General features: G+C 43.6%; 1 protein-coding gene across 1 annotated transcript in view; it reads right to left on the bottom strand.

Moving 5' to 3' along the window:
• KCNE4 (potassium voltage-gated channel subfamily E regulatory subunit 4) overlaps positions 1-26,084 on the bottom strand; it is an 82,055-nt gene that overhangs the window by 14,741 nt on the left and 41,230 nt on the right. Inside the window, exon 3 of the mRNA XM_073807203.1 lies at positions 21,263-21,332. The gene's annotated coding sequence lies outside the window, so the exon portion shown is untranslated. The remainder of the gene's footprint in view (positions 1-21,262; positions 21,333-26,084) is intronic.

Here is a 26,084-nt window from a genome sequence, read left to right on the forward strand (position 1 = left end):
CCCTTACTCTGCAATTTTCAATGACATCTCTTCTGCCTAGCATTATGTATGCAGTATAGCATTGTGGTCAGAGCTTGGGATCTGCCAGCCAGACTGCCTGGGTTCAAATCTCATCTCTACCTGTTGCTAGCTGTGTCACCTTGCTAGGTCAAGTTCCTCAAATTCTCTGTTGAGAACTACCTCAATTTCCTTCTCCAGGAAGTAGAGATATAAGAATAGTATCTACTGCATAGGATTGTCATAAGGGATTAAGAGTTAACACGCGAAGAAAATCTAGTACAGTGCCTGGCATGTAGTAACTACTTAATAAATATCAGTATTATTGACAGTGCTGTTATTATTATCTCATTCCTCAACGCACTGCTAGGGGAAGTGCTATCACTCTATCCTTTGACAAATGAAGAAAGGGGAGCAGAAAGAGGTTAAGGAGCTTGCCAGGGGTCATGTAGCTAGTAGTCCCCACTGTGCTGCTACAAACCAAGGTGCACGGTGATCCCCAAGTTTATGTCTTCATATGCCACTGACCAGCCATAAAAGGAGTCAGGGTCTGGTGGCAAATATAATGAAGACTGAGCTCCACAGCTGTGAACACTATGATGCCCCAAGGCTGGAGGCTCCCATTGCACTTTTCTTTTCTCAGTACAGAGGGTCCCCAAGCTGTAAAAGTTCAACTATAATTTTTCAGCTTTACAATGGTGTGAAAGTAATATACATCCAGTAGGAACCAGACTTTAAATTCTGAATTTTGATCTGTTTCCCGGGGCTAGCAAATATATGGTAAGATACTCCCTCCTGAGGCTGGGCAGTGGCAGCTAGCCACAGTTCCCAGTCAGCCAAGCAAGCATGAGAGGTAAAAAGGAATACCTCCTTAGCACCTAACCCATCAGGGACCCAAATGCCCTTAGAGCATGGGCAGCTAGAAAACCTAGTGGGAATGGTCCAGGGGTCCTGCTGGGGCTGGCAAGGGCTGGGATGCTTCTGATATTCAGTCACCCGCAAGAAGTGTGGCCCAGTCCAGCAAGAAATGAAAAAGAAAAAACAGTTGGGAGGATATTGCTCTACTCCTGGGAAGGGGACTTCAGCGGCATCAGTGAGAAGACAAAGGAGGAGCTGGACGTGAATGATTTGATGGGGTCGTGCCCCAGACAGATCAAACTGTGCTTTGCTTTTTTTTCTTCTTCTGAAATCATCTTCAGGGCACCGATGCTCACTTCCTTCCCACCACTTGTTCCGTTCAATCCCCTCAAGTGGGCAAGTGTAGCTATGAGAGCATCACCTTCAGGGCATGGAAGGTAAGCACGCTGAAAGATGAGAGAGGACTAATGCATCCTAAACCTCTAAGTGTTTAGGCTTAGAGAAGATGGGCAGACCTTGGGAAACTGAGACCTCGGGAAACTAAGGGACCAGTGTCTGGATACCTGGCCTCCAGGGCACCCTCTCCCGCACTGGAGCCACGGGCAACATCTTAGGAGGACCAAGCCCCTGTGAAGAGCAGCGAAGAACATCCTGCCACGTTAGGGCTAACTTGAGGAACTTGAGGGGCACTGAGGGTGACCCCGCACCATAACAGCTCAGACACAGGCTGCCCTTTGCTTGAGGTGGAACACCGCTCTGCCATGCTTCCAGACCTCACTGGTACCTTGCAGGCCATCTAATGAGAGGGGTAATTGCCACCTGCACCTCAAAACTTTTTTCCAAATCACTCAGAGAGGCTTCGACAAACTACCCCCCAACCACCACTGTATACATGGAGCTGGGTGGTGTGTAGGTGTAGGAGGAATCACCCATCAGCCTACCTCAAAGCTGGGCTGGGGCACCTAGAGCACAGCAACAGGTGTGGAAAGACGGGAAGGAGGTAAAAGGAAACATGAAAGTTTGCTAAGCTGGGCAAAGACAGAAGTTGGAAGGAGAAGCTCATTTGGAAGAGAAAGGGTGTGTTCCCTGTGGGCGCAAGTGCAGGCTGTCTCGTGTTGTGCAGGAAGCTCTCAAATAGTAACATGCCTTGAGCAGCCATTTCCCAGCTCCCCGTACTGTTCACTCTGGACCACTGTCTCCATTCCCACATCATCACCTGCTCTATACTTTCAAAGCCTAATTCAAGTGCCAGGACCTTGTACCACCCACATAACCACACCGCCTCTTCCTTTAGCCTGAGACAGCTCCCCTCTCCGCTCTGCAGAGTGCTCTGCTTACGGCTGACTTATGGCTCTGCAGAGGGGCCTCTAACTATTTTGTGAAGCAAAATGTGTCTACCAGGCTACAAACGCCTGACTGTAGGGGTGACATCTTATTCATGCTTGTTTCCCCCGTAGAACCCAGCCCAGGGCCCAATTATATTTACATCATATATTTATTGACCTAATCAATTACTCAGTATTTGACACCTTTCTGGACAAAGAGCTTCCTCACAACATGGCTGGTTGTCAGAACGTTCTTATATCAGCCCCAGACTCCAACTCTATAGCCTCTGACCATTGCTTTCCCCCTTGTGACTATCTTAGAATGCTTTCCTTCATCTTCAACATGATAGCCAACAAATATTTAAGTCAACATTCATCCCTTGCCCACCCCCACCAAAGCTCTCTTCCTCTTCTAAACTTACTCATAGTCTGAAAGGGGTCATAAGCTTGACTCAGTAACTAGATACTAGGAAGAAGAAAAAAAAAAAGCAAAAACTGAGTTCAAAGACAGTGAATAACTTGGACTGGTTTGAGGTTTGGATGAGATCCAGCTCCCTGATTCCACGATTCATTCTCAGGGAAGAAAGACACAAGTCCTTGGAATGCTCAGAGGAAACAGTGGATTTCTGTCACCCCCTAAAAGAGCACCCAAGGAAGAACAGTTCTGTAACTGGACACAGCAGTCTGGTGATGCTTTCAGCTCCCCAGCGGTTGAGTGGAGTTTTTCTGCAGACCAATACTACCTTAGTGGAGCCATGGAGACCTAATGGAAGCGCATGTTTTACTAAACAGATGGAAGGGACCTTAGAGTTCATCTAATCCAGCCCTTCCCATTTGCAGGCAAGAAGACTGAGGCCCCCAAAAAAGAAATGAATTAAACAGTTCCAGATGTACCTTCAGAAATCTAAATCTCCAACATTACTACCTGGGCTCATGTCCAGCCCCCTGCAATTATAATTTCAGGCAAAAACAGAATGTCTCCTCCTTCACCTGCTCAGTGATACTTCACATCCTCACCAAAGTACAGAAACTCAAGACTAGCATTAAAAAATGCTTTAGGGCTTCCCTGGTGGCGCAGTGGTTGAGAGTCTGCCTGCCGATGCAGGGGACGCGGGTTCGTGCCCCGGTCCGGGAAGATCCCACGTGCCGCGGAGCGGCTGGGCCCGTGAGCCATGGCCGCTGAGCCTGCGCGTCCGGAGCCTGTGCTCCGCAACGGGAGAGGCCACAGCAGTGAGAGGCCCGCGTACCGCAAAAAAAAAAAAAAAAAAAAGCTTTAAATGATGTCTTCAGCTCCATTGAAGCCTACAGGTAATACAAGTTGTTGTGATGTTCAAGTTCTTAGGTTGACATATAGCTTCATGAATGTTAATTATGTTCTTTTAATTTACAACATATCCATACATTATATATTTTAATAAGTATAAAATGTAATATGTTTAAAAGATCATAAAGGAAACACTGTGTGAGTGACTTCTATCAACATTCTTTCCTCCAAGAAAAGGGGAGAGAGGGAGACAGGAGAACATTTACAAGGGTTTTTCCCAGAAAAGAAGGGCATTTTGAGAAGGCTGTTCAAACATTGTTTTTTTATGACCATACAATGTGCAAAATAGACATTACGGACCCCACTCCAGGGGTGAGCATATCTTTCGCAAATATGATTTAGTAGAATGTTTTTATACCTGACAGGTTAATGGTGTGTTTTTAAGCCACATCAAAATATTGTGTATCCATCATGGAGACCAGAACAAAAGGTGTTCTCATAGGTCAGCAATAAGCCAAAGGGCTTTTCCTGCTCTCTTTTGCCAGTACAGCATCTCACTGGGGGGACATGAGGGGAGAAATTTAAGGAAGGACAGATGGAATAAAGTATGGCAGGAAGAAGCTGGAGAAAGAAAGTCTACCAGAAGAAAAAAAAGAAAACACATGGGATACTTCACAGCAGTTAAAACGGATACACTAGTGACACACACATCAACACGTAAATCTCAAAAATATAACACTAGACGTTGAAAGCAAATTGCAGAATGATACATACAATGTATCATCTATCTAAACTTTAAAAGCTTGTAAAATAATACTGTAAGTTGTTGGTGGATAAGAACATGACAGTAAAAGTATAAAAACTTGCACAGGAGTGGTGATCACCCAATCAGGCTGGTGGTTACTTCTGGGGAGGAGAAAGGAGAGAGGAAAGAAAGGAACATAGATTATAAAAGAGTATGAAGGTGACTTCAGTTGACCTTGTATGGTTCTGCTTCTTAAGCTGGATGGTAAATACATATGTATCTGCTAAATTAGTATGTCTTTTTGTATGACTGAAATATTCCATAACAAAGAAAACTAAGTCAAAGTATCCCAAAAGAACTGGAACACCTCTCCCACCTTCCTCTCTTTCTCACTACCTATTGATCTATACATGGTACATATTTTACATAATATAACATATATATGTATAATAAGAGTGAGAGAAGAGCACAAATAGGTAAATAAGATGATAGAGGATAATTTGGTAGGTAAGACTGATAGCTAAACAGATGATAGATAATAGATGCTGATGACAAATAAATAACAGAGATTGATGATGATAAAATAGAGCAATAGATGATTAAAAATTGAGCACTAGAGAGATGGAAGATAGACAAGGTTGGATAGGATTATTTTTATGTGCCAAGTGCTTTTCATGACTATTTTATTTAATACTAACAATGACCCATCTTACAGATGAGAAAACTGAGGCACAGAGAACCTATGCTCACAAAGCTATGGGGTAGCAGATGCCCAAATCCAGCCCAGGTGAACCTGCCCCCAGCACTATGCTGATTTCCTGCTCCATGATGCCACCTGGAATAAAGGGGCCAAGGAGCATTCAAAGGTTCTGGTCCTTCCTTTAGAAATCCAGAGAGAGGGGAGCTTGAGAAATTTTTTGTAAGTAAATAAAAATAAATAATATAAATAAAACAAGCTGCTCTTCAGGCAGACAGGAAAACCATCCCCCAGGACCTACCTACCCACTGTTATCTGATTTCTGCCCACAGCAGAGTGAGGTCTGGCCCTCTTCCTCACTGTCCCATGGAAGACACCCTGTCTCTTCACACACACAGATAACTGCAGAGAGCATCTTAGTTGTCAACAGTTATGCATCACAAATCTTCTCTCCTGTTTTAACTTACATCAGTTGACACTTCTGCACCAAAATATAGATGCTTTTCTGCATTTACAAAACCGAAAGTCCTGTGAACAGGGATGAAGCGAGCTGGGGAGGCCTTTTTGGAGGAAAATCTACTTTCCTGGACCAAAACGAATGATTAGCTGCATTGCCCCAAAGGCTCTGGATCAAATCCCGTATGGGCAGTGATTCAGTAGGAAACCTCACCATCCTGGTACCTTCACAACTATTTGTCTTTTTAAAAACCAACAGTGACACAAAATAGCTGGAGAAAGAATACATTCTTAGAAAAATTTGATCTGAGACTGAAGTTCAAAACATAATTCTCAAAATTCATATCTGTAGTGGCTTAACGGGCTTATTCTTATTTGAAAATTGTCTGTGTAGGTTGTTTGGGATTAAAACCTTAAAACACATGCCATTAACCATCTGCTTTGTGTTTTCTCTTAGTATTAAAGTTGTGGTTAAATGATCCACATTTTACATATAAATATTTGGAAACACGGCCAAGAGTCATTAAGAAAACCATACATTTAGCTCCCCATTTCCTCTAATTTTTAGAACACTTTTGTCTACATCTTTCCTGAAGAACAGTCCTTAATCACACCAAAGACAGATATGTTCATTTCAATGATTTCAATAACAGAAGAAATGAAACTCATATTGCCAGACTACAGGTATCAGAGATAATCTAATCGAACAATTTCATTCTGCAGAAAATCTCTGAGGCACAGATAGAGAGTCATTTTGCAGACCTACATGGAAGAAGCTGACTTTGCTCGCGCGCATCGTCCTGCAGGGCTCACCAACGTAAGTATTTGCCCTCAGTAATACTAGGTTAGATAGATGGGACATTTCTACAAGGCTTAAACTGTGTCATTTCCTTAGGCATTTTCCCCTCTTGCTTTGACTAAGGTCGATAATGCCATCAACTTGAGTGTTTATGACGTAAGGAGCCAAAATTGCACGCTTAGTTTGATGATTATGCAACACCCTTTGTTGTTGTTGATTGTGGCAAAGATAACTTGTGCTTTCCTTCCACCGTATAGAGCTTTTCTTGGGAAATGACTGCCAACTCAGGATGATATCTCCGGCACTTCTACACCTGGTAGGGTCAGTTCTCAGCAATGGAGCATGAACGAAAGTGATGAATAGCACATCTCAGCTACTGTGGGTAAGAGTCCAGTGTGCCTTACCCCTGAATCACTCCACGGAAAGCAGGATGCCTAAACCCACTGTGGACTCTATGAGTGAGCAATAACTTCTACTGTGGGAAGCCACTGAAAGTTTAGCTTTACAGCAACTTGCCTTATTATTAACACATGGATCAAATGAGAAACATCTCAGAAACGTAAGAATATTGATATATCCCAAGCCAGTAAATTACATGGGGGCCCTGTCTACATGTTCTGCTTCTTGATTAAATGATGAGATTGCAGTTCCCAAGGCTGTGCCATCAGAGCCCTCACCTAAGAAACAGCAAAAGATCCAACTCAGATCAGCCCTAGGAAACGCCCTCGAGAACCACTCTGGATGATTCTGCTTAGTCGTTCAAGACACAGCACCCGGAGTGTGTCAGTACAATAGCCCCAGAATGAGTTTTACCTTTCCTTAAGAGGAGGAAAGAATGCAGAGGAGATTAAGATACACAAATCATTCTGCTCTTCAATGTCTAGAAGTCCCTTAAGCCCTCTGTTTTACCCCAGGAAATAATGAAAGGCTTAGCTAAAAATGCTCTTTCTTAAAAGGTTCCAAGTTTTTCGTGTCTGGACTTTTCAGTTGGTTCCTTCAACTTCATCAGACAGATCACTATTAAGATCAGAAGGAAAACAAGTCAAAAAGCCATTGAATTCATTTGGAACATAACCCGCTGAGGAAATGGCTACGTAAATACAGCCCTAGCTTAAAGCCCTCTGTTTGCTCAGCTGTGTTTATTTACATTAAATATTGGCCCTAACTAGCTCCAGTATTTACTGCTCACCTGAACTTGGGGTTCTTCGTTGAAGAGAAATCAGATGAATGACTTAAATGCTTATGATGTGCTTATTGGCATCTGAATTCACTTGAACCCCCCAAAGTTTGTTCCAGGGGTTCCCCAACAGTTTGGCCTCGGAGACTTGAAGCTTCAGCCAGCCTTGAAGCAAAGACCAGTACTTTTCGAATGTTTTTTTTTAGCACTGGAGCCCATATTTCTAGGGAGAGTTTACACAGAACCGAAATAAATGAAATAGGCAAATTCCCAGCTGTTATAATTGAAGCAGGGTTGGGGGTCCCAGAGACCCCCCACCTTTGGGTTGCAAAGGTACATCTGATTTAATCCCTTTCTGTTACCAAGAAAGAAACTGAGGCCCAGTGACATGCCTATATCCACTCAGCAAGTGAGTGGCTGGGCCAGGACTGTACAGCATCCCCAGACTCCCAGCCCAATGCTCTTTCCAGACAATGGGCTGCTTCTCACGCTGCTTCTTCTCCAGGTGTGTTCACGCACTCTCTGTCTACGAATTTTCTTCCTAAGTTGGGAGATTTCTACAGATGCTTGTCGTCTGGTTCTGAGGTCAATTCATGCAGCCATCTCTGCTGAAAACACCCAGGGTCCTGGTGTACAGAAGTCTCACACAAAGGTGGTCAGCGTGTCCTCGGCATGGGAGCTCTCCCCGTGAGGTGACAGGCAGCGGTGTCTGCACACTCAGCTACCCAGCCCCTCCCTTTCCTTCTTCTGGTAACTGTGGTTCATACAAGCCCTCGAGAGCTTGCATACTGGTTCTGCAAGCAAAGAAACACCACTTCTTGGAGATAGAAGGGCTCCTGGAGATCATCTAGATTCTGCACCAACGGCCTCATTTTACAAATGGAAAAAATTTATGTCCTGGCATTTTATAAACTGAAGAAGACTTCAGAGACCTAAATAGCCGTGTCTTCCAGGCCACTTGGAGTAGAAAGGGGCTTCTCAAGGCGAGTGTGGTGCATGAACCACCTGCTGGAATGACTAGGGCTGCTTAGTAAAATCGTATGTTCACGGATGGAGTATGAATCTGCATTTTTACCAACCATTTCAGATGCATCTTCTGCAAATGTCACTGGAATAGTGGAAAAAGCATAATCATTCGTGGGAAGTAGACTTGTGTTCAACCCAGCTCTTCAATCATCTAAGTAGTATGTTGGACCAAACCACTTAAGCTTCCATGTGTCCCATGACAGGGCTGTGATGTTCTGGGGGGTAGTGGTGGGCAAAATCCTAATAAAATAGTAACCTAGAAGAAGGAGCTTCCATGCCTTCTGGGAAGGTTCTCTGGCCCCTGTTCAAATACCCTGAGTCAGTTAGTTCAGGCCTCTGGACCAACTCCCTCCTGGAGCGGAGTGGAGCCCTTCAGGGCAGCTGACCTTCCTCCATCAGTCACACATCACCTTCCTCCCCGCAGGCACAGTCCTGAGGTTCTGATGCCTGGACTCAGCTTTATCAACCTGAGGCTGTCCAAATGGATCTCTTCTCTGCCGTCCATTTTACTCTCCCCTTTCTTCTCACGCCTAACTTTTTTTTTTTTAACAACAAGGCACGCTCGTAAACAGTAAGCTGCCAGACAAATGTCAACCACCGTTATTATTACTACAAGCCCTGAAGGAGTTGTAAGAGGCAGCTTACAACTCAGCTAGAGAGAAAGGCTCCACACTTGAGCCACAATTTAAGATGGAAGCTGGTATAAGACCATGTTGAAAGTGGTGAGACAGAGAATCACCCGAAGATACTGTGGGTTCAAATGTAAGACCTGAAACCGTCAAACTCATGGAAGCAAACATCGGCAGAACACTCTTTGGCAGGAGTCATAGCATTCGTGGGATCCTGGTTTTCATTTATTTGCAGGACCACAGTTGCAGGAAGCTGAGAGGTCACCTGAGCCCAGTGCCTCTTTTAACAGATGAGGGAAACAGAAATCCAGAAGGTGGCTTGCCCAAGGTCACCACCTCCTGGGCTTCACCACCACTTCACCCCACCCCACATGGTCCTCCTCCAATGGTTGAGATCATCCTGGTCAAAAACAAGTTTATCTCTACTAAGATGCAACTGAGGTAACTTGACCATACACCCCAGTTGTGTGGGATGATTCCAGTTTACATATATTGATAATTATTAACAGTATTCCCTTTCATTACCGAAAGGGTCCCAGCTTGAACACCACATTACATGGTCACTCAAAGCTTAGGGATCTGATTACAATTCTCCCCATTCTCCCGCAGTGGTAAAAATTAATTTGTTTCTGAATTCTAGCCTTCACAAAATTATATAATCCTACTGCACAAAAGCCTGCAAACTGGCCATCCACAGGCCAGGCGCTGCTCAGAAGTGTATTTGGGGACTGTTTTAAAATTCTCTTAAATGGTTGAGTTAACATTTTTAATTTGAGAAATCACTTAAAACCTGGATTGGGCAACTTCTTTTGGAAACTTAGGTCTGCTTCACGGAGGCCATATTTCCTCCTGACAGCAACTGCCTGTCCCAGACGCTCTTTCAACACAGCCCTCACACCCACCACACTGTGTGTTGCTTACACCTTCACTTCCTGCTGTGCGGGCTTCCAAGTCTGTGGTCCCTGTATTTATACAAACTTATACATGCTATGGGTTGAACTGTGTCCCCCCAAAAATTCATATGTTGAAGTCTTGACCCCAGTATCTCAGAATGTAACCTTACCTGGAGATACGTTTGTTGCAAATATAACTAGTTAAGATGAGGTTTTTAGGTTGGGCCTCTAATCCAGCATGACTGGTGTCCTTTGAAAAAGGGGGATTTTGGACACAGACACATATACGTAAAAGAATACCATGTGAATACGAAAGCAGAGATCAAGGTGATGTGTCACAGACCAAGGAACACCAAGGATGGCTAACCAGCAAACCACCAGAAGCTAGGGGAGAGGCCTGGGACACATTCTCCCTCAGCCTCCAGAAGGAACCAGCCCTGCCCAGACCTGGATCTCACACTTCTGGCCTCCAGAGCTGTGAGACGATAAACACCTCTTATGTCACCCAGCTTGTGGTATTTTGGTTGGCAGCCCTAGTAAACTAATACATTTATATAAACTTACATAAACCTGTGATTCTCAGTCAGGGGCGACTTTGTACCCAGAGAATTTGGCAACGTCAGGAGACATTTTTGGACCTCACAACCTGGGGGTAGTGGTCCCACGCTCATCTAGTGGATAGAGTCCGGGGACCCTGCTACTAAACATCCTACAAGGCACAGGAGAGACCCCAGCAACAGAGAACTATTCAGGCCCAAACGTCAACAGTGCCAAGATTGAGAAACCCCGAATTAGTGGACCTTGATCCCCTCCTTTGTTTCCTGCACGGGCAGGGTCAGATTTATGCCCAGCTCACAGGTTAAAAAGCCAGAAGCAGGCAAGAGAGGCACGCTCTGATTTAAAGCCACAGCAGAGCAATCGGGGGTTTGCAAAGTGCCTTCCTAACTGTGCCCATTTCTCACTATCCCTTGCTCCACAGTTTTTCATTAGGCAGCTAATTGCCAAGCCCTGACTGTGTGCTGGGCGTGGTGCTAGGGGGTGCAGCAGAACACCAGACAGGAACAACCCTGGGCCCCTGGGGCAGGAATTTTTTTAAAAAAATTTTTTTGCATGCGTGCATTCATTTAATCCTCCCCAAGTCCTATAGGATATGATACCATTATCCCCATTTTGCAGATTTATGAAATGGGGTTGATTAACGTGCAGCATTTCAACGCTGGCGTTTTCAGAGCCTTTATTTTACCCTTATACCACACGGACATCCCAGCAGGTCAGTCAGCTGAACCCCAGAACTAATGTCCCCTCTTTCCATCCTGTCATTTTATCCCAGGGCACGCCTCCTAAAGCTCTCACTCTTCGGTCTAGAAACTCTGAAAATGCCCATTATCACCTCTTTTGTCATGCTGATCCCAGCGTGTTCTGTCTGGCAAAAGGGATTGAGACTAAATGTAATCAAGATCCTCTCGTTCTGTGAAATTACCAGGCTATTCACGTCCCACATCGTGAAACTGGAAACAGGAGAAATTATTCCCAGGCTTTCAGCCTGATGCATTCCTTCCTTATTCAAATTCTTGTTATAAATATTTGAGAAATGGGCGCAGTCAGCTGTAAATGGACACTGACTTCATCTCACCTCAGTTTTCCCTCAATAGACTAGGGCACCACGACCCGGACAGCATACAGGGGTTACATTCATATGTAAATAACAAATGCTGATGCAGGATTCTACAGGGCAGTCAGCAGGGACCACCTCTCATTTAAGGGGTGGAACTTCTTGTTCCACTGCCAGGGGTTCTCCTGTGTGACACTTACCTCTCAGTGTTTTCATTTCCCCTCCTGTAAAACCGGGGAAATAATAACCCCAATACAAGTAAAACGCTTGCAGCAGCACCTGGCACATAGTAAGTGCTCAGTAAGTGTCAGCCATTAATAGTAGACAACTGCTTCCGTCCTGGGTGATTTTGATCAGCTTTCTGATCTGTAAAATGGGAACAATACACGATACCCTCTCCACAGCATCAATAAAACTTTGTGAGACTTAAGTGGAAACGCTGATTCAAAATCAATTTGTAAATTGCAAGTACTATATGAACTGTTGACTTAAAAAAATATGCACAACGTGAGGGTTGCGAGTTAAGTTTTATTTGGGGCAAAAGGAGGACTGCAGCCCGGGGGAGACAGCATTTCAGATAGCTCTGAGAAACTGCTCCAAGGAGGCAAGGGGAGGAGCCAGGGTACATAGGAGTTTTGCAACAGAAGGGCAGGTAGTCAGGATGTCAAAAGATTATTGTTGATTAAAGAAAACCAGACATCTCAAATTAAGGAATCTAGCGCTTTTCTGTGTATGGGAAGATGCAAGACTCTGTGCTCATTGAAATCACTCCTTTGATATGCACCTCAGCTCTCTGGAGCCAGTATCTTGTATTTTCACATCCTGAGTTCCCTCAGGGCTCACCGCAGGGAGTGGCTGCCGTCTGAAGGCTGGCTGCTAGACGGCAGGTATTCTTTCCTTCCTGAGTATCCTTAGGGTTCACCGGCCCACGTTGAGGGGTGCAATCGCTGACGACTGTAACATCCTTTGTTTATTGATACGGCAGGAAATATTACATTTATAAATATTCCATTGATCAAAATGGAAAGGTATTGGCGTCCTGGTTCTCTGTGAGGGATGAGAATAAGGTCCTAGCTCCCACATACAGGCATTAGCAGGAAATTCAATACAGAACTCTACCCCTTAACTCCCAGACTAAGTCCTGAAATTCACCAGATGCGTTCCAGAGCTTGCTTGCTCTCGCACACCGACCCCTCTACCGCCTGACTTGGCCATGTCTCTTTCTACCTCCAAGATGATTTTGTCTCGGCGCCCTTCCCTGTCACTGGGCATTGGTTGGAGCCCTACCTGGATACTCTGAGAAATTTCAGTGCCTGTACATCTCAGGCAAATATTCTTGAGGCCCTATTCCTTTCCTCTCCAAAAGCCCCATACAAATATTCTTACCCTCCGCTGAAGCTTCCATTCCCCACAAATCATTAGTTTCCTGCATCTATAAATAAAGTTTTGATTCTCCAGATAACCTGCTTCACACTCAATCCAGAGAAAACCATTTCAGTCCCTTGCAAAGATGGTCCTCCCCCTCCACTACCCTCTAAAAATGCCTGCTCAGAAGATGGACAACCAGGGGCTTCCGTGGTGGCGCAGCGGTTGGGAGTCCGCCCGCCGATACAGGGGACGCAGGTTCGTGCCCCAGTCCAGGAAGATCCCACATGCCGCGGAGCGGCTGGACCCGTGAGCCATGGCCGCTGAGCCTGCGTGTCTGGAGCCTGTGCTCCGCAATGGGAGAGGCCACAGCAGTGAGAGGCCCGCGTACGGCAAAAAAAAAAAAAAAAAAAAAAGAAGATGGACAACCTCATAGCCAGCCAGTCTCTTAGTCTGGGTAACCCAAGTTCTTCTCTAACCTGGGTTCTCCAGAAGACATGCTTCTGTGAGAAAACACTATTTGGGGAGGGCTCATGGGAGGCCCCAAACACCCTGGAAATGATGTAAGTGAACCTAAATCCTAGACGTCCAAGGATTCAATCCGAAGGACTAAACATTGTCTAGGAAACCACAACCCCCAAACTCCCACGACCACCCAACCTCCTACGCACCTTGGTTTTAACTAACTCTTGATGAGAAACAGACCATTGCAGAGGGCTACCATTTGGAAAGGAAACAATGGAAGTTGGCACAGCAAAGTGCTTTCAAAAAAGACAAAGTGCACCCACTATGATATTATTTGTTCATTCCGTCTTCTAGGTTGGCTCTTCGAGAAAAGGGCACATAAAGCACTTAAGACATTTGGTGCACTGTCCGGTTTCTTCTGCCAGGATTCACCCGGGCCTCCTGTGAACTAGGTCTGTACTTCTCTGTCACTCCGGCTCTACTGGAGACAATGATGGCTTGTCTGCTTCCTTTGCTTGTGTCAGAGCTGGGCAGCTTGCAACAAGATCACCTGAAGACATGGATTCTATCTGCCTAGACTTGGACTAGCTGGCATCCAACCAAATGTGCCAGAAATTCGTGGAAGAAACAAATTTAAGAAATGCAGAGTGTAAGATACAGACTAATCAGGTAGCAAAGCAAATATAGGCTTCTCTCCTCCTGTTTAACAAATGCAATCCTACAGTGCTGTCCTTTACACTAGGATTGGTCAGAACTTGTCTGCATTGGACTGACAATTGCCTCTCCTCCCATTAACAAGTTAAAAGGCCTGATACACAGAACCCCAAGGCGAGCCAGGAGTCCAGCAAACTCATGTGGTCCTCACCAGAGTGTAGAGAGGATGCGTGCCATCCTAACGTGATCTGGAGAAAAGTGAGGGCACAAAAAACTCTTGAATTAAATTAATTCCATCAAAGGAAGGGCTTTGCAAATACCCACAAGGCATGTTCCAGTTTTCTGTTGCTGCATGACAAACCACCCCGAATGGTAGTTTAATACAATAACCATCTCATATTATTTATTACGTGATGTTTGCAGGGTTGACCGGGCTCCACTAGGTGGTCCTGCTGCACTTGAGGTCCCTCCAAGGATGCCGTCAGAGACCATCTTGAAGCCTCATCCACTCACACAACTGGTGCCTTGGCCGGGAAGGACCAAACAGTTGGGGGTGAATAGCTGGTAATCCTCGGACATCTCTCTCTACCTCTAGGTGGTCTCTCCACATGACCCCTCCCTGTGCGGTGGCTTCAGCGCAGGATGTTCTTCTTGGGTGGCTGCTCAGGGCTGTGAAGGCCTGGGGAAAGGGAGCAAGAAAGAGACCCAGAGAGAGACAGAGAGCGAGGTGGATGCTGCATTGCCTTTTATGATGTAGCCTTGAAAGTTGTGCAGGGGGGCCTCCACTGCATTCTACTGGTTAGAAATCAGCCACTAGGGACTTCCCTGGTGGTCCAGTGGTTAGGACTCCTTGTTTCCACTGCAGGGGGGCGCAGGTTCCATCCCCGGTCGGGGAACTAAGATTCCGCATGCAGCGCAGCAGATCCAAAAACAAAAAAGATATCGGTCACTAAAATGGCCCATAGTCAAGGGGAATTAGACCCACTTGTTGATGGAAGGCATGTCAAAGAATTTGCAGACATGATTTAAACCCACCACAGTGATTTCCAACCCTTATGCTATGGAATCACCTGGGGAGCTTTTGCAACTCCAGCTGCCCAGGCCACATTCCAACCAACGTAGAATCTCTCAGAGTGGAACCCAGGTAAGGATTTCTTACCATAAACCCAAGTTTAAGAACCACTGCTTTAGACAATAGCGGTATTCTTGTTCAGCGTGCAAAATAAAAAACCTACCTAAAACTTACCTCTAGGGACGCTCGGCAAACCTTTAGCAAACCTCAAATCACCCTAATGATCCTCCACCCCAGCAAACCCAATGCCGGCCTTTCGTGATAAATATTTTTAAATGTCTTCATTATGTTCTGAATTAAAATTCATAGGTAATACAACTTGCCTATACACATAATGTCCAAAAATATTACTATATTAACCTAGCTATCATTAAAAGTAAAATAGAGAAAGGCAATTCGTAACATAATTATAGGAATGTCATTAAGTGAATATTAAGACCTGATGGTATCAGGCATAAGGCGATCAGAATGCTTGCACTATATGCAGACTCACCGTGAATGTGACAGCTACAAATGCAGACTGACACGAATACATTGCGCTGGGGACTCAAGTGCAAAAAGCGGCGTTAACATCATTAGTGTGATTTTCTAAAAATAATAAAGCAACTGTGTTAGTCTGCTAGGACTACTATAATAAAAGACCATAATCCAGATGGCTTAAACAAGAGAAATGTATTTTATTTTTTTTATTTTTTTTTATTTTTGCGGTACACGGGCCTCTCACTGTTGTGGCCTCTCCCGCTGCGGAGCACAGGCTCTGGACGCGCAGGCTCAGCAGCCATGGCTCACGGGCCCAGCCCTCTGCGGCATGTGGGATCTTCCCAGACCAGGGCACGAACGCGCGTCCCCCGCACCGGCAGGCGGACTCTCAACCACTGCGCCACTAGGGAAGCCCGAGAAATGTATTTTCTAATAGCTCTGGAGGCTGGAAGTCCAAGATCAAGGTGTTGGCGGGTTTGGCTCCTTCTGAGGCTTCTCGTCTTGGCTTACAGATGGCCATCTTTCCTGTGTCATCCTTCTGTGTATCTGTGTCCTAATTTCTTCTTATAAGGACATCAGTCACACTGGACTAGGGCCCACCCAATGACCCCATTTTAACTTAATTATCTCTTTACAGGCCCTGTCTCTAAATACAGTCACATTCTGAGGTACTGAGGGTTAGGGCTTCAACATATGAATTTGAGGGGAACACAATCAGTCCATAAGAGAAACTAACTCTTCATAAAGTTCTAAACAGAACAAAGTAGTATAATCTCCCCTCAGTTTTCAAAGTAATTGCAGTCCCATGAAATTTACTGTATATTATTAAAACTATGCCTTCCCAACAAATCCACATTATGTTTATATGTAAAATAGGGTTGGATTCTAGGCTCAGCTCAATAAAAACAGGTTTTTCACCTGTGTGAATGTCCCTTTGGGCATTTGACAATTGTAAAGGCCAAGAGACAATTCATTTGTGCAGGACTGTGACACAGTCAGGCACCACCAGCTTCTTCCTATTAAATGCTAGTAACACTACCTCAATCACTGTGACACGAAAAATGCCCCCTATAGGGCAAAACTGGTTCCATCGAGGATGTTTGATTTAAAGGAACCCAAGGATGAATCGTAATCAGAATATTTCTCTTGTCAGAGAAGCATCACCATCCCCTACTTTATTTGCTTCGTAAGATTTGATTTGGTGATTAGCTCTTCTAAAATTGGGGGCAAACTGTTACTGAGTTCAATACTTGAACTTAACTGCAGGGCTGTCTGACATATTGGAAATCACCCAAGTCAAAGAGCATCCCAAACAAAAAACTGTTTTAGTTTTATGCTGTTCCAAATTAGCCACACTGATGAAAATCTGTCAGTTGGTCTAACAAATAGTCTAAAGTTGATGGCATGCAATAAGGGAGTAGAATTTCTTCCCTTATTACACTCTTGGGAAAAAAAATAAACTAAATTTGCCATTGATCTAATCTCCTAAAAATGTTTCAAAGCTTGAATGGTAATTTGAATTTTTGGTATGTATATACATAACTGAAAAAAGATCAAGAACAATATAAAGAAAAGGCTTCATTGTTTAATGAGTAATATCGTGCCCAAAATCCCAGAGTGAATTCAGCCCAGATTTGTCTGACTCCAGAGCCGTTCTCCACCTCCACTCAACACCAGATGGATGGGATGTCTGGGAAAAGGATGAAAACAAGGCAGGCACACAATGGATCATGTAGTATTTCTCCAACAAACCTCGAGAGGGTTCTCATAGCAGATGGAGCATGAAGGATGGTCCCCCCAAAGCACCTCATCTTCCATCACCTTTAGATTTCAGTTTATATTTGGACAAGACTCAAATTTCACTCATATTTTCAGTGTCTAGGTCGAGGGGAAAAAGACATACTAAAACATATGTGCTTCAAACAATTGGGCTGAACAGAAACTTTAAAATTTTTAAATGTTGAATACATTATTGCTTTAATGATTAGATTTGATTGATAAATGGCCTGAATATCGACATTACTATTTCATGTTTGGCTCTTCCCTTCTCCAGAACACAAAAGAGCTGGGTCTTTTGAGACATGCCAAAGTAATTATATTTTTGCACAGCTGGAGATGAGACTATTCCACTTGACGAGGTATTGTCCACCAAGACCCCGTCTGTTCCTTCTCCCAGCATTCAGGAATTTCTTCCACAGAGAGAAGTGAGTAGGGCACAAAGTCTTAATATTGTTACCTCCTTTTAACTGATTTTCCTTTAATTACAGCTATTGATTTATTTACAGCATGAGAGAAATTATATATAGTTGCGTCTATATGTTGAAAGATAACAGACATATTATATTAGCTCAAATAGTTTTTATAGTTTCCATGGCCAATGTGAATCATAGTGCAAGAGATGACAATAAGAGTTTGACCCACTTTTTGAATAAATGAATGGCTATGACAGATTAAAGCACGTAAAAACACTGGAAAAGTCAAAATGATCTGTGATGGTGAATATGGTGACAGACATGACAAGAGTCTCATCTGAATATTATCATCTAGGGAACAGAAATGGGGGTTTTCTTTTAGCAAAGGAATTCAAAACCATGTGTTTTGGATAATCTTTTTAGTCACCATTATTTGTATTTTGAGTCACTGAACGATTCTCAAGGACTTTAGTCTGGCCAGAAGAGATATTGATTATAAACCATTAAATGTATGTTACAGTACTTTGTATTCTGCCATCTCATCCTGAAACCCCAAGAGTCCCCACCACAGATTCTGTCCCTGTGGTACTGAGAAGGTCGTTAACAGTGTAGGATTAAAGAACAGGATCTTTGCCAATGGTGCATAACCATTGCTCTCAGAGGTCCCACAGGTTTTCCTTGTGACCCTGAACCCATAGGATCATTGTGTACACGTTACCCAGCAGGGGTTATAAATGCTACAGGAGTTCAGGGATGACAGTAATCAAATAACATGCGATTTAACTAATCCCTTTTTTCCCTCCACTTCCATCTTCTCTGAAAACATTCAAGGATGCTGTCCATGATTGATTAGATCATGTGTGCATGGCTGATTCATCTAGGTCAATGTCATGAGAAAAGTACCTGAAAAGTGTTCAATTACAGTGCAATCATTATAGTCATAATGTATTCAAAGTATTATGATAATTTTACAACAGAAAAATGGAATTTGAACAGTGTAACTCATCTTCCATCCAGGTCATTTTTATTATGCACGCCGCATTGACCATTTGGCAATGGATTTACGGGAACTGTTGAACATTATGTGATAGCTTGCACTGAGGCTACCAAGGGAATTTGACATAAAAGGAAATATAATGGTTCATTTGTGGGCCCAACATTCATAGATTCCCAAGACTTAAAAATTATTCTTCCATTCAGCACACATTCACTCAGCTCTATGTTCCCCACATAGGACTATATAGCAGACATCAAAAGGTGAATAAGGCTTAGCTCTTGAGAAACACATCACTGAACCAGAAGAAAGACAAGAAAACAATGACCTATAAAATAATGTGACTGTCCCACATGGTAGTCCTAGCCAAATGTCGCTATTGAGCACTTGTAATGTATTTAGGCTAAACTGAGGTATGCTGTAAGTATATAACATACACCAGATTTCAAAGAATTTATTATATCTTATTGGTAATTTTTACACTGATTACATATTGAAATGATATTTTTAGATATATTGAGTTAAATAAAACATATTATTAAAATTAACTTTGCATGGTTTTTTTTTTACTGTTTTAATGTGGCTACTGGAAATTTTTAATTAAGTATCTGGTTCATGTTATATTTCTATTGGGCTGCACTGATATAATGTATGTGCTATATGTGTGGTATGTATAGAAAGAAAATTGTGCACAGAGGAAAAGGCAACAGATTCTGCTGGGCAGAGATTTTGACCTTTAATATTGGTCTTTAAGAGATTTCTCTGGAGGAGGCAACCCTTGAGGAGAAAACCAAAATGGAAGAAGCATGAGCAAAGTCACAGAGGCCTTAAAGAGCTTGATGTGTTTGTGGAATAGCAAGCAGGTTAGTATGTGTGTGGGGTGACAGGTGGAAGCAGGTAGCAGGAGACAGGCTGGGAAGGCGTGTGGAGGCCCACATGGGTAGGGTCTTATTTGCCATGGTAAAGAGTCCAACTCCATCTGTGGACTGAGGAGCATCCTCAAAAGTCTTTAAGCAGGTGGTTGACATGGCCAGGCCTTGTTTATTCTGGGAGCAGAAAGAAGAGCTTGAAGAGGGAAGAAACCAGAGAAGAAAGACCATTCGAAAATTACACCAGCAATAATGAGAGCTTGAATAAGATCCATGATGGGAAGAGCAGAGAGGAGTGAGACTTGATAGGTAATTTTCAAAGCAGCCAAGGATATGGTGCTTGCCTTGAAATCAGAAGGGCAGATTTTTTTCCCCAAGCTAATGCTTATTTTCTCTCTGCTAAATGCACTTGTTATCAACCAATGACAAAGAATAAAACTGTTGACAATCAGATTCATTCTTGGATTCTTTTGATTTTGTACCATATTTAGATTCTTTAGGGCCTTCTTTTCCCCATTCATCCTGAGTCCACTGAGGATTCTAAGAGCAACTACTCGCTCAGCCATCCCACATGGAGCACTTCCTCTTGAGTCAGGCCCTCCTTTTTTCTCATGCTGTGCTATCGTATCGTTGAAAAAGGCTAATCCACGTGGCCGGGCCTGGACTTGAATTGCTCTTCACTTCCGCTTTCCCTTTGCACAAAAGCCACTGAAATCTGTTCTGTGATTCCTCTCTTGTTTACATAATACTACCTCTGTCTTCTGTCATGTTTTCATTTTCCCTCGGGGAGAAAATGCTACTCTCCCCAGGATTCATGAGAAAAAATGAGGAGTATAGTTCAATTAGCAGTAGTCAGAAGCAAATCTTGGAGTGTTCCAAGTAAATAGCAAGTGATGAAGCTAATGAAAATGTTAGTGGAGGCTAAGAAAGAAAGACGGAAGGCACCACCACCACAATAGTTTATCCCAATAAAAGGAGGTGGGAAGGGAAAGAGAAAAATTTACTTTTATTGCAAGAGAAATAGCAGATGAAGTAAGTGGGGGAAAAAACCCACAAGACAGCCACTGGCTACAGCTGTAAAATTAAGAATCTTCATTTTTTTAAAATCAGACCATATCTTTGTTCTTAAGAGTCTACAATATGATTGGTATTATCTTCAAATCTTCACAACACCCTTCTGAGTAGAACCTCTTGGGGGTCATGCATAGCAAAACGTGATACTGAGTTATAAAGAGGAACATTCCATTTCTAGACATCTCAGTTTATGACTCAAGTAGTGAAACCGCATGGTCTGCTCATAAGGAAAGTGTAGGGGATTCCATTCTCTAAAGTAAACATTCCAAAGAATTCTGAAATCAGCTACTGACCAGCCAGGACATCTTAAAAAAAACTGCTAGGGGCTGGGAAGCTGGAAAATGCCTAAATCCATCAAGGTTTGTTGGTTACAAGGAACAGAAATTGACTCCTGCTACATTAAGTAAAAAAAAAAAAAAAAAAAAATACTGAAAGGCTACAGAAATGCAGGAATAGCAGAGTGGTCAAAATTTCAGAAAATCCAGGAATCAGGAAAGCTCTGGAGAGCCAGGTAGCAGCAACCAAGGAACACTCCATTCAGGGCACTGCCATCAGGATACATGAGTTTAACCGAATTCTCTGGAATTCTTATCCACATGCTAAGAAGAGAACATCTTACCAGTGTAGCTTGGATCACCCATCCACTGTCCAGGGAAGAGAGAAGTCCTTGACTGGCCATCCCTCCAAGCCTGAAAGCAACAGAGAAAATGTAGGTGAGTCCCCCAAAGGAAGAAGAAGGGGTGCTGTGAAGGCAAAAACAGGTGTCCTCTACAGGACCCGTGCCATTTCTTTATTCGTGCTCTTCACTATTCTAACTCTCTCATCTAAAACCTCCCACCCTCATGGTCTACCTTCAACCCACCTTCTTTAAGAAGCCTCCTCTGGATACTCCAACCCTTATTGACCTCTTCCTCTTCTTAACACATACAAGTAGTCATTCACATAATCATTCACTTGACAAATATCTTTGGGCCTTCACTATGTGCCCGGTGCTCTATTGGGTACCCATTCTGCAACTGACAGTGTTGCTTCTCCTCCCCGTGATATTCCAGGTATAACTGTTCGTATCTGAAAACTCGATTTAAGACTTAATAGCATGTATTGGTTGCTCATCGGTCTTTGATACCATGATAGGGATCAAGTTTGGGCCAAATGCTACAACCTAGATACAGGCTCTGAAATTTTTTTCATAACTATATGATACAACTAATAAAACCAAAGTAATTAGAGATATTTTCAAGACAGATCAATTCTAAGTGATAAAAGCAGAGATCCTCGGTTTACATTTAATTTGTAGTTATTAATCCGTTCAATAAACTAATATTATCGAATGTCTTTACTATATAGGACACTTTACTAGGCAGAGCTGATATGCAGCAGCATACACTGGTACACTTGGATCAGTTGCCGAAATAGTGGAAACTCCCATGCCGGCTGGTGAATAGCCACTGTCCCAGGCCTTCAAGTGCCCCATCACCACCCCAGCCAACCCCATTCCTAAGGCACCTCTCCAGGACCCCTACATTCCCACAGTCCAGTGACTAGGAGTTAATCTCTGGCACACGACTCTGCTCCAGCCCTTAGGCCAGTGTCTGTTCTGATAAGTACCCTGTCATCCTTGTTGATAAATATTTTTAATATCACTTTGGTTCTAAGTACAGGAGTGGATACAAAAATGGGCAGGTCCTAAGGAGCTTATGTGTGGAGTACTGCCAACCATAAAAAAGAACAAAGGGGATGAATCTCAAAAACATTGTGCTAAGTGAGAGAATCCAGACACAAAAGAGTGTATCCTGTACGATTCCATTTATATGAAGTTCTACATCAGAGAAAAACAAACTGTGATCATATAAATCATCCCTGGGATGAAATGGAGAAGAGGGTTATTGATTGGAAAGGGATCCAGAGAAACTTGCAGCAGTGATGGAAATGTTTTATAGAGGAGGGGTGTTTAAATTGCATGTAAATTGTCTATTAAAAAAAGCGCTTACTGTCCAATAAGGAAGATAATACCTCCAAAAATTAGTTTAACACTGGTCGGAAAGCCTAAGTCCCACAAGAGAGGCATAGCTAGAGCCTGCATAGCCAAGTGTTATAACCACCCTCTCTTGGGTTGTACAGCACTGTCTGGATTGAGATCTTGTTCTTGTGACAGGAAGAGTTATTTTAGCTCCCTCAGTTTTCTCATCTGCAAAATGGTGACAATAATAGTAGATACCTAAGGGGTTGTTGTGAGGGCCAAATGAGTTATCCGTCGAAAACATGTAGAACATTTGGCACATAGTAGGTACATAATTAATGTTCACTATTAATAAAACAATTATTGGACTCCAGAGAAAGAGGGCCATGTTCAGCTGGGAGAGCACTGAGGAAGCAGCGTTTGAGCTGAGTTTTAAAGAACTGTTTATACAATGTGGGCATGGGAAGATGGGAGGAAATTACATACATGTCGCTCACCTGGGTACTCCATCCAAGAATTCTCTTCAGTGTCACTTCCTCATTATCCCTTTGGCTACGTTACCGCCCTCTCTACATGCTCTCAGAGCTCCCAATACTCTCTTGTACAGCACTTATTATATTTGCATTTAATCAATAAATTAATTGATTAATATTTAAGTATTTATTCCATATGTATCACACTTCTCCAGCAGACCAAAAGCTGCAGGTGGTCAAGAGGCTTACTTTTATAGACCCAGGTCCTAGCACAGAAACTTGCAGAAATTATTATTCAATAAATTAATAAATACATTATTTATCTTATATAAATCAAGTTATCATTTTACTCCATTCACCTCAATTCGGAGTATGTTTAGTTAACTGGTGGGCTGGGGTCCCTCCATGAGCTTAAGGGCTAGCCCTGCCACTTTCTCCAGGTGAACGCGGGGCAAGCTAGTTCTTTATATTCTAATCTCCTGATATGCAGACTAGGGTATAGTAAGAGTTCATCTGCATAAATTTCTTGTTACATATAAAGGAATGTTTGTAAAGCATTTTGCACATTTTGTGATGTGCCTATCATATAGTAAGTGCTTAAAAAATGGTAGCATCAAGATCATTCCCTTCACCCAACCTAAGAGAGTGGCATCACTCTACCCATGATGCTGTTATGCATCAAAATGTATCAAAGCACTCCTGACGATATGACTCCTCCTTCTCAAACTCCTCCCCCCCAACTCCCAACTGACAGACTGTGGGATAAGGCTCAGTATGCTTTGTCTCCCTTGTACGTATCTTGCCCAAGAACGCATTGCAAAAAAATCTACTCCAATACCAACCATTTGGCTTCCCTTTCCTTTTCCAACCCCAAGATTGTATTTTCCAATTTTTCCAATAGTGAGTTAATAAGTTTTGCAGAAGCGTTTTAGAATTTACAGAAATCTCACACCTACTCTATCTCATTTTACATTTAAATCAACCTCATTATAACATTTTTCAATATGAGATAAGAAAATTAGAAAGAGGTAATATAATCCATCCCAGGACACAAAGAGAGCAAGGAGTAGGGCCAGGATTTCAAATCCAAGTCTTCCAGCTCTGAACCTTACATTCTTTGGCTTCTGGCCTAGAAGTAACTTTCTAGAAATTTCTACTGTAGGAGAAGAATGATATTTCTGAGTGTCTTTCAGTCTGGGTATGATGAGGCCCAATACCTGATGCCTTCCGACCCCAGGTCTAAACTCCAGGGAAATCAGATGGTACTTGATAAGCACAGCCTGAGGCTTCAAGACTTTAATCAGTCACTGTCCTCGTATGAATTTTCTGGAGCAAGAACTCAGCTGAGTCAAGTCCAAGCTCCAGCAAGTAAACATCATTGGAAAAACTCCCACCCTGAAGAGGTGGTGAAACAGACTGTCACATTAGTAGAGAAAAATAAAGCACTAGGTATAACGGCCTCCAGAGTTGACCAGATAGGATCATCCAAACATTGCTGGACTCTGCTTCTATTTTTTTCTCCTGCATCAAATTTTATTCAGATCCAATGAGGTGGAGTTATTTCCTTTTTTTACCCTTGTTAATTATCTCCTTGGGTATATATATACATATATATATATATATATACACACACACACACACACACACACAAATATATATATATATTCAAGACTAATTGTAAGAGTTCTTTTTACCTTAATAAGGATACTAAGTGAGGAGATAAATGTGAAAGTACCTAGGATTTTCAAGGCACATACGGGTATTTAATAAATGCTTATTAACCTGGAATCTGCTGAAGTTTCTTTCTGGGGCCTTTCAACTTTTCACAGCAAACACCAAGGTCTGCTTTTGTCCTAACCCTACCATGGAATTAAATATACCCATAATGCAGAGTTCTTTTGAAGCCTTAGTCCCTTGCCTAAGGATTTCTGACACATTAAAATACTATTAAGTAAAGTTTCAAAGTCAAAATAATCAGACTGCTTTTCACCACAAACCCTGGAGAAATAAAACTGCAAACAACTCATTAGAAAGGCTGAAAAGGATTCGATCCCTCCGGAGAAGTGTTGAAGTTCCTGGGAGAGGGCAACTTTAATTTATAAAGAGTTGTTAACATTCACTTCCTCCAACAAAAGCCTTTAAAGCTAGTAAGGCACAGATACAGTATTTAAAATCAAGTCTGGAAAGTCTCCCAGCCAGCTTCCGGGAAGATGGCGGAAGAGGAAGACGAGGAGATCACCTTCCTCCCCACGGATACACCAGAAATACATCTACACGTGGAACAACTCCTGCAGGACACCTACTGAACGCTGGCAGACGACCTCAGACCTCCTAAAAGGCAAGAAACCCCCCACGTAACTGGGTAGGGCAAAAGAAAAAAATAAACAGAGACAAAAGGATAGGGACGGGACCTGCACCAGTGGGAGGGAGCCGTGAAGGAGGAAAGGATTTCACACACTAGGAGCCCCTTCGCGGGTGGAGACTGCGGGTGGCACAGGGGGAAAGCTTCGGGGCCGCGGAGGAGAGCGCAGCAACAGGGGTGCGGAGGGCAAAGCGGAGAGATTGCCGCACAGAGAGTCGGGGCCGACCGGCGCTCGCCGAGAGGCTTGTCTGCTCACCCGCCAGGGCGGGCGGGGCTAGGAGTTGAGGCTCCGGCTTCAGCCGGAGCTCCGGGAGAGGACTGGGGTTGGCGGCGTGAACACAGCCTGCAGGGGGTTAGTGCGCCACGGCTAGCCTAGCCGGGAGGGACGCCGGGAAAAGGGCTGGACCTGCCGAAGAGGCAAGAGACTTTTTCTTACCTCTTTGTTTCCTGGTCCGCGAGGAGAGGGGATTAAGAGCGCTGCATAAAGGAGCTCCAGAGACGGGCGCGAGCCTCGGCTAAAAGCGCGGACCCCAGAGACGGGCATGAGACGCTAAAGCTGCTGCTGCCGCCACCAAGAAGCCTGTGTGTGAGCACAGGTCACTATCCACACCCCCCTTCCGGGGAGCCTGTGCAGCCCGCCACTGCC

The sequence above is a fragment of the Tursiops truncatus genome, chromosome 7 (genome assembly GCF_011762595.2).
Source record: "Tursiops truncatus isolate mTurTru1 chromosome 7, mTurTru1.mat.Y, whole genome shotgun sequence".
NCBI lineage: Eukaryota > Metazoa > Chordata > Mammalia > Artiodactyla > Delphinidae > Tursiops > Tursiops truncatus.